General features: G+C 32.1%; 1 long non-coding RNA gene across 1 annotated transcript; it reads left to right on the top strand.

Moving 5' to 3' along the window:
- The first annotated feature begins 4,556 nt into the window (after positions 1-4,556).
- On the top strand, positions 4,557-6,652 carry LOC111716911 (uncharacterized). The gene is made up of 3 exons (XR_002768630.1): positions 4,557-5,207; positions 5,678-5,826; positions 6,595-6,652. It is a non-coding gene; the product is annotated as an uncharacterized LOC111716911 (long non-coding RNA).
- Positions 6,653-9,103: the final 2,451 nt, after the last annotated feature.

Genomic DNA, 9,103 nt, shown 5'->3' with positions numbered 1-9,103 from the left:
TGATAAAATATCGCATAAAAGACTTTTTTCATCAGGTATTTCATGTTCATATCTAGCATCTAAACAGTTATATGAGTATATTTCATTAATCTTTTAAAAGCTATAAACTATAAACTGGCAAACTTAAATGTACAGGGTGAGGGGAAATCTTATTTAATTGATGAATTCTTAAGAAATTTTTGAAAATAATATAATTAACATTTTTCCACAAATTTCTCCAGATTTTTGTTTACTGATATAACAAATCAATAATGATGTAGGTGTTGATAATGAAGTACCTGCAGAAGAAATGGACGATATGAACCCTCTTGATGAAGTTATAATGATCAATGAAAATGTTCCGAATAATGAAGTACCTGCAGAAGAAATGGATGATATGTACCCTCTTGATGAAGTTATTATGATCAATGAACATGTTCAGAATAATGAAGTGCCTGCAGAAAAAATGGAAGATATGAACCCTCTTGATGAAGTTATAATGATCAATGAAGATATTCTGATTAATGAAGTACCTGCGGAAGATATGGAAGATATGAACCCTCTGGAAGAAGTAATTATGATCTCTGAACAAACTCAAGATAATGAAGTACCTGTGGAAAATATGAACCATTTTGAAGAAGATGAAATAAACGGTAATGATGAACATGAAGTTCCACACTTTGTCACTTCTAGTCTCTCAGATGATTATCTTCTAAAATTAGTTAAGGATGCACTGGAAATCGAACAAAGAAGTCCTTTCACAGATGTAAAAAAATATGGATCTGTTGTTTTAAATATGCTAAGGTCAATTTCAAACAAGAGTGTAGACCTTAACAGTGTTGGATTTAAAATTACATCCTCTTATTTTCGGCGCAAATCCTTTCCAAGTAATGAAATGAGGTATCATCCTGATGAGAAACACTTTTGGAGTTTTTTTCAGACTAATGTATGGGGAGAAGGGGATAAGAACTCTTCGTGGCCTAGGAATTTATGGAACCAACACTGTGGGAAAACAAAATCCTGATCAATGTAAGATTAATATTGCAATTCCTTCCCTGACAGAGAGAAAAAAAGACTCCACCGACATGAGCAATTTTAAGACTGTTCCAGGATTTATTGATTCATGTCTTGACCTTTTACAAACTTCAGGAATAATTGAGGTAAATCTAGCAATTGATGAGAAATCATTGTCACCAGGAGTGAGACTAGTAGAACCAGACGTGGATAAAAATGAAAATATGTTTTATGTTGAAGGGGATGTCGACTATGCAATACCTTCTATTAACAAGAACAAGGAGGATCTTCTCTACAATTTAAATCATTGGCATAAGATCTCCCCGTCCAGTTCATTTAGAGATTCATTTCTATGCATATCTTCTCTGTACAATCAACTTCATCAAGCAAAGATTAGAATTGAGAAGAGTTTGAAAGTTTTGAAATCCAAGTCAAGAATTAATTCAATCTCAATATCAAGGGAATCTGCAAATATATCAATTATCAACAGCAGTATTCATGATGTACTGGATCTTAAAGGAAAATTCATAAAACATAGTTTGCTCAATAAGACTAAGTTTCCTACAGTGCAGGAGGATGTGAATCTTGAGCTGGAAACCTCTTTTGACCAATCAATCAATCAATCGATCAATCAATCAGGTCAGAAAATTATAAATTCTCAAGATATCTACAGACTGGCAGGGCTCAGTACACTAGTTTCATGTAGGAGCGCTTGGAAGAGTTTGTTAACTAAGCTTAATGGAGATATTGTACCTCGCAGTGAACTCAGAATGGTAAACCTGAATTATCTCACTTTATTCCTTAAGATATTTGATGATTCATTGAAAGTGGTTGAACATGAGGACTTCTATATAACTTTCAACCAGCTTAGATTCAGAATTCAGAATCCATCAATAGTAGTTGCAGAAGAAGGGAGTATTGAGTATGTACATCTGTATTGTGAAGATATCGGTGACTTTACGATTTTTGATATCATAACACAGATGAGTTTAACACAGAAATCTGGTTTGTTGACTCTGAATACCGAGGAACATTTCAAAGTATATCTTTTGCAGTATACAGCTGAAATCCAAAACATTTGGAGATTTGTCAATGTTGTATTAGCAAGTATTGCTTCAGGAAACATTCCTTCTAATAGAACACAAGAAATGAATGAGCTCAAACTTATATATTCTGAGTTTGTAAAGCCTGAACCTTTGGCCACAATTCCGCTAGAGATCACGAATTTTAGTAATCATGAGATTCCTGCAAGTTATAACAATTCTCTAAATTCTGGTTGTAGAATCAATGTCAAAATTTTAAAGAAAGATGAAATACTGATCCAAGGAACTGAGCTGTCAAGGTGCCACTTTGATAATTTATTCATGGAAACCCTGAAGAAAGTAACTGTAGCTTTATTGCCACCTGCTACCCACATCTTGGTAGCAATGGTAGACTCTGTATATGGTAAAGCTGGAAAACATGTTTCTGACCTTCCAGTTTTTTACTGCAGAACTGGAAAGGGATATTCTGTGAAACGTGAAATCAAATGTATAGTTGATACAGTGAAAGCATGGTTAGCTGAGAAAAATATTAGAGTGGTTTGCTTTGCCGCAGACACAGCTTTCCATAACATTCTTTCAGTTCAGAACCACTCAGGAACACCGAGTAATTTAATTGGCTTGAAATTTGAAGAAAGGAAGAAATGGAAGCAAAATTTTAATGTTACATTGAATGAGCTTCTAAAAGCTTTACCAACAAGAGAGAATGGACTGAGGTTTGAAGATTGTCAAATCCCTTACACCTGGACCCAGCAAGAAACTTGTAAGGTTGACTGGACTGATGTACTTAACCTCAAATTTCCCGAGCTTGGAGATTTTGAGGATATAGATTGCCTCAAAATTCTGGATGCGAGCCCTGAAGACATGGCAATACCTCCTGAAGTGTTAGAAAATCTATTTGATGATGGAGAAGTTATGGAAGATACTACAGTTCAGGTTCAGGTAGCTACAAAATAAAAGAAATTATTGGGGAACATAAACAAATTTTTGTTTAGTAAGTATGAAACAGGATTATCAAACTTGTCTTTTAATGTACAATTTTTAGTTTTTTTCTTCTCCCAGATCTTTTTAAAAATCATTCCCCTCCCAGGGAGGGGGGGGGGATAATTCTTAAAAATATACAACCATGTTTTTATTTAATTTTTTTTTCTTTCTATTTTTGGATAATCTTTTAAAACAGTGCAAACTATCCAGTTATTTGACGTTTGGTCCACATATTTTTGGTGATCTGGATTCTGGATTCATGGAACTTAAATGTTGTGTATCCAATTATTTAAGCCCTGCTAGATGCTCAGTAAGAATGAAACATTTTCAAGAATGATAATAATAATTTTCTAGGACTTATTAGGCTATGTTACAAAATATATTTCTCACATTCCTTAGGAATTAAGATTAATTTGTATAAACGTTTTTCCCCATAGCTTCATAAATTTTTAGCTTTTTGATTTCTTTCAACTGATTTGAGCTCTAATATTCAAGGCCATTAATGAATAGAAATTTTCTTTCCAAACTCTTCATTTTCACTTTTCATTGTTGCAGCATTGGAAATTATGTTTTATAGACATGTCTTAGATTTCCTAGAAGAATATTATTCTGGTTCTTAAAAACTATTTAGGCTAAATATTTCAATTACAATACATGTGTATATTATCACAAAATGGTTGGTTGCGATAGACAAGTCTTATATTTCAGGCTATACCAGTGAGAAGAAAACCCTGTTCAAATCCAGAAAAATTACAACTTTTAGCAAAGAATGCTGTTTCAGAACAAAAAGAACTAATTTGTGCAACTGTGGCATGGATGAGTTTCATCAAAGTTATTAAAGAGTTCCAAAAAAATTCTACATCTAATACCCTTCCATTTGCTGAGTTTACAAAACAACCTCTCCCCACGTTAGCAGTTGTGGACAGAGTTGTATCTGGAGGTTTTATTCATCTAGGTAAGTTTTGCTGCATAATAAATGTTAACAGTGGAGTTGATTTTTATTATTGTTAAACAACCATTTTAGTCAGTATTATATCATTTAAACTTTAATATTAAACATGATTGTTAGGTTTTGTTAATTCAATTGAATAATTATTGTTTGGTTTATTGAATTTGTTGTCAAAGAAAATGGTTTCAATTATGAATTTGAGATTAAACTGAAGAGTGAAGACAGAATATGTTGAAAGTTTTTGATTAATTCATATATTTGTAGCATTTCTTCAGTTACCCAACTATTTGTGCTAATTTACGTGTCAAATTTTTTTTTTTTTGTAGAAGCTATGATAGAAAACATTCAGCAACTCGAATACGGTCAAATATTTGTTCTAAAGAAAAAGTTCTGGGAGGATATAAGGTAAAATATATTTAAAACTTACTTTTTATATATTTAAATCTTTAGACAAAAAATTATAGATTTAACATTTCCCCTCAAAGCAGGCTAATCTTTTAATTTTATTTCAGAGGTGTTTTGAGGACACTGCCCGCTCAGGGTTAACTCAGTTAACCTTAGTTAACCTTAGCCGATATTGTTGACCGGACAGACATGCAGGCACGAATATGATAGTAAAAATTAAAATTGCATTTTTGGGACTTCATTTCAGCCTTTATAACAATTTGCAAGTCATGAAACAGGATGAACTTTGAATTTCATATGCAAAAACGGAAAACATATTTTGTGTATAACAGGATGATACTCGAGCGTGCATTATGTTCTCTCTTCAAGTTGAAGCCTTTATGCGTTACAGGGCATTACAAACACGTGAAAATACATCCTTATCTCAGAAATACAAAGACTCTTCGAATGTCTGCCGATTTGTTCGCCTTTACTACTCAGTCCTGCGATCTAGCGGAGTAACTGCAGAATGTAGGATGAAGGTGTTGGGATATTTAATCGTTCGTATAAATGATATGATTAAATTGGAAGATTTTCTACCTTGGGAAGGAGAATATGTTTGCGGAGTAGCTCGGCATACATTTGAGGAATTATGCTTACACTTTTTTCGAATTGTCATAAGTAAACTTCTCTGAATAGTCTGGAAAATATAATTTGAAACTCAAAAAAAACTGTAAGCATAATCCAGGGTATCGTAATTAACTGTTGGAACAGGTTATTCATCGATCAATTCCATCAAGCTAATCACCCAAGATGTGTACAATCATCACAATACTGTGAATATTTCTTTTCAACAGGTAAAATAAAAATTAGAGTAGAAAAAATTCTTGACAATAGAACTTCCTAATCTCTGTTGATAAGTTATTGAAGAATTGAGCTTACATTTATACAACATGTGAATATTAACTTTTTCAAGAAGTCGCATTCAACAGTGAAGATTTTTATTTTTGTGGGGGGAGGCTGTTACAAGAAGATTTAAACCCCTGAATGCATGTTATAAAGTATATTATCAGTCTATCTTGCTGTTTTTGTTAAAATGTCTTACAATACATGATTTTATGTAATCTTTCTTAAAAAAAACCTTAGTTCATAGTTGGGAAATAAATGAATTTTTGGGTTAAAAGGTTCAATGAAGGTTAAAAAAGTTGTCTTTTGATGTCCCATTTCTAAGTTTTTCCCTCAAAGTATCTGAAATCACCTCCGCCGGGGGACAATATACCCCTGGTGGGAAATCATTCTCTATTAACAAATTGATGCAAATGTTCAGTTACTCAGCTAAGCAACTCGCCGACTGGAGCTCCTCTTGGCTCCAAAATTGATAAAATCATGTCCCGAGCCATCCTTACCAGAAGGATGCAAATTAAGCTTGGAGATTGATTTTCATATCTTCATTCCCATAACCCAATATATCGACAGGTACCATGCACATGTTTATGTAGAAGGAATTAGAAATGTAATAAAACCTCCTATGGTGGGGAAATTGATATTCGAAATGGGAAAAAGTATTATTTTACATGGAAGAGGGTCAAAAGAGATGTTATATATGTTTATTATTATTGAATTGGATTTTTAATTTTTTGGTTAAAATACAGGGTGAGCAAAAATACCTGGATTATCGATGTTTTTACATATATTTCAAAAATTAATTTAGTTTTGTTTCGAGTTTGGGCATAAAAATAACAAAATGAGATGAAAACTAAATTTCAAATATATTTTTGGAACATTTAAAAAAATCATGAAACTATTTGTTTAAATGAAATTTTTAGAACACTTTATTTAAAAAAATGTTTATTCTATATTCTTCCAAAATTTCATAAAAATTCATTAAAAATTAAATAAGATATAACATAAAATCTGCAAAAATTTGTTTTTTTTGAGGGACTGCGCACACCAGGAAACTTATAATTAAAGTCTTGTATAATTTCATTTTAAAACCCTTTTCTTCCTCTTCTCTTTGTGTATCCTAGGACTAAAAAGACCATTTGAGCTTAAGAAAATTGAGCAACCATGTTAATGTGCCCTCTCGGTTAAAATGAAATGCTAGCAGATTTTCACATTGTAATTGTTGCGGATTTTTCGTAATATCTCTTTCAATTTTTGATGAATTTTTATGAAATTTTGGAAAACATTCAAAAAATAATTTGAAATTCTTTTTATCACATTTGACAATTTTCTTTTTTCCAGGAAATAAATGAGGATATAGAGACAAGGAATCGAGTTTATAGGAACTGCACTGATATTCCTGAACTCACTTGTGAAATTCCAGCTGATCATGCTGTGAATAAGGGAAAGGTGAGCCATTTTATAATATATATGATTTATAGATTAAGAAATGATTTATTTCAAGAATTTCCGGTTGGAAATTAACATGTTTATCAGAAGCACTTATGAATATTAACATTCCACACTGATTATGATTTTTTTTAGTTTGTGTCAGAGTTTGACTACCCCCGTAAGTCGAGAAAGTTAGGCTATCAAATATCGAATCTAGCTACTGTCAGGGATATGACCATTGATTTTTTTTATTTTCATGATTCTAACCATAACTCTTTCATTATACTTTATTTTCTTAGAATTTTAAATCAGTGGTGTACGATTCAGGCATTTTCACCGAAAGAAGGTATCTGTGCAGTATGCCGAAAGAGCAGGAACAACAGTAGCTGATGTGTTGACTAATTAATCCCAATTATTTGAATATCTTAATAAACCCGAATTTTTAGTTAAGATAAACAATGTCAACCTCAGTCGACCGAATAGTTCATGTTTGTTCACACTGTTTGCAGTTTTTTAGTCATCGGCATGAAAAAAGGCAGGGGTATATATATTTTATGGCTTTAAAAAAAGAAATGGACACCTTTTAGATAAATTATTCCAAGAAAAATGAGTTTATTTGTAAAGAAACATAAAAACATACATATAAAGGGCAAAAAAGAAAATTACAGAACATTTTTCTGATAATTTCTGGTTGAATATATACTCTGAAAAAAAGATGCACTCTGAATGAGGAACAAAATGACCCAGAAGTTGAATGCACAGTGTGCCTGAAAAAATTTGTGTAGGTTTTTTTTCTTCTAAAATCCATTGTAAGAAATATTGTTTTCTTTAAACTACAACCCCCCCCCCTTGATTCATTGTCCTGTAATCCCAATTTTATATTTCCCTTTTTTCCTCATTTATGTTTCAAATGTAAACTTCTAACATGTCATTGAAAACAAGGGCGGATACAGGGGGGTGGCGGGGGGACATTTGCCACCCCCTGACAGATTCAGGAAGGGGCGTAGCCCCTCCCTGAGATTTCGAGGCAAAAAATGTTCCCAATTTTATAAATCGAATGTTTTTTTTTTTAATTTCAAGCTTTTTTATTTAATGGAAATCTTGACTTTCTTTTCTTCAGTTTAATTTAAAAATCAACGACAACAAGTAAATGTTATTGTTAACGATAGATTTAGAATTAGAAATTTGTAAGAAACTAGACTTAAGTTATAATATTGTTCATATATGTTCCTTAATCAATACTCATTTATCAAAATTGAATATTGGTCCTAATTTTGATGCATTTAAGTATAACTAGTAATTTCTTTTTGTTTTTAAATTGCTAATGTTCCTATTATTGTTTTGCAAATTCTACCCAATCAGAAAACGCAGGTATGAATTTTCTTTTCATTTTTTTTGTCTGACATCTTGATCACAAATATTTTTTCTTATTTATAAAATGACCGCCAAAAATGCTTAAAAAATTTGTGATCATAAAGAATTAAATTTTAAAAAATAATTTTTAAAGAATTTGATTTTAGTAAATGGATCCAACAGTTCTTAATCCCTGAACGGAGTCCGCCCCTGATTGAAAAATACAATTTTAAAATTGTAGGCGCCGTGAACACCTGAAGAGGCATATGCGGTACCACCATGCTTCTGAAGCCAGCTCGCCTCCAATCTCCTCTCCGTCAGGGGTGTATATTCTTTCTGTAAGTTGATTTCCCTCCCCCCCCCATATTAATAAGTTAAAAAGCAGTAAAACGTTCTTGTTTACAGGAAAATGTTTAATTCAAGTTACTAACAAGAACAAAATGTTGACGGACAAATAAAATTTTTCTACGTTTTTTCACCTTTAAGTTTTCATTTCAGGCGGATTTTGTCATAAATTTCAAATTTTTTTTATTTCTTCAATTTTGTGGAAAATGAATTCATCTCGTTAAACTTTATTTCAATTTTGTTTTGATTTTCCAGTACACTTGTAACGAAGCATATTCAATCTGAATTACTTTTCCTATTTTGACTTTCAAAAAAAATTATAGGGAAGAGAATCACATTTAGATTGAAAACCTTTTATTCTATTGATTTATCAGAAACTAGAAAATTCAAACAAAATTTTCCCTGTTTGTTTCATTTTATTACGGCCAAGTAACTAAGAATTTACACCAAGGCTCTCCTCCTGTCTTCTCTGTTCCAAGCTCTTCATCAGTATCCTCTCCTACACTTTCATCAACACCCTCTTATATCCACAGTAACATACTCTCTGGTACTTCTGGTATTTATACACTTTCGTTGTCTGGTTTAAATACACATCTTCAATCTGGAACATTTACTCTAACCCTCACTGAACATACTCATTCTGGTACACCCACTTTAACTGATCATTCATATAACCACACACCTGATTTCTCTGGTAATTCTGGTCCTGTAACACCTGCTT

Source organism: Eurytemora carolleeae, unplaced genomic scaffold (genome assembly GCF_000591075.1).
Source record: "Eurytemora carolleeae unplaced genomic scaffold, Eaff_2.0 scaffold2274, whole genome shotgun sequence".
Lineage (NCBI taxonomy): Eukaryota > Metazoa > Arthropoda > Copepoda > Calanoida > Temoridae > Eurytemora > Eurytemora carolleeae.
Note: the sequence above shows the minus strand (reverse complement) of the source record. Positions and strands in the feature narration are given on the sequence as shown.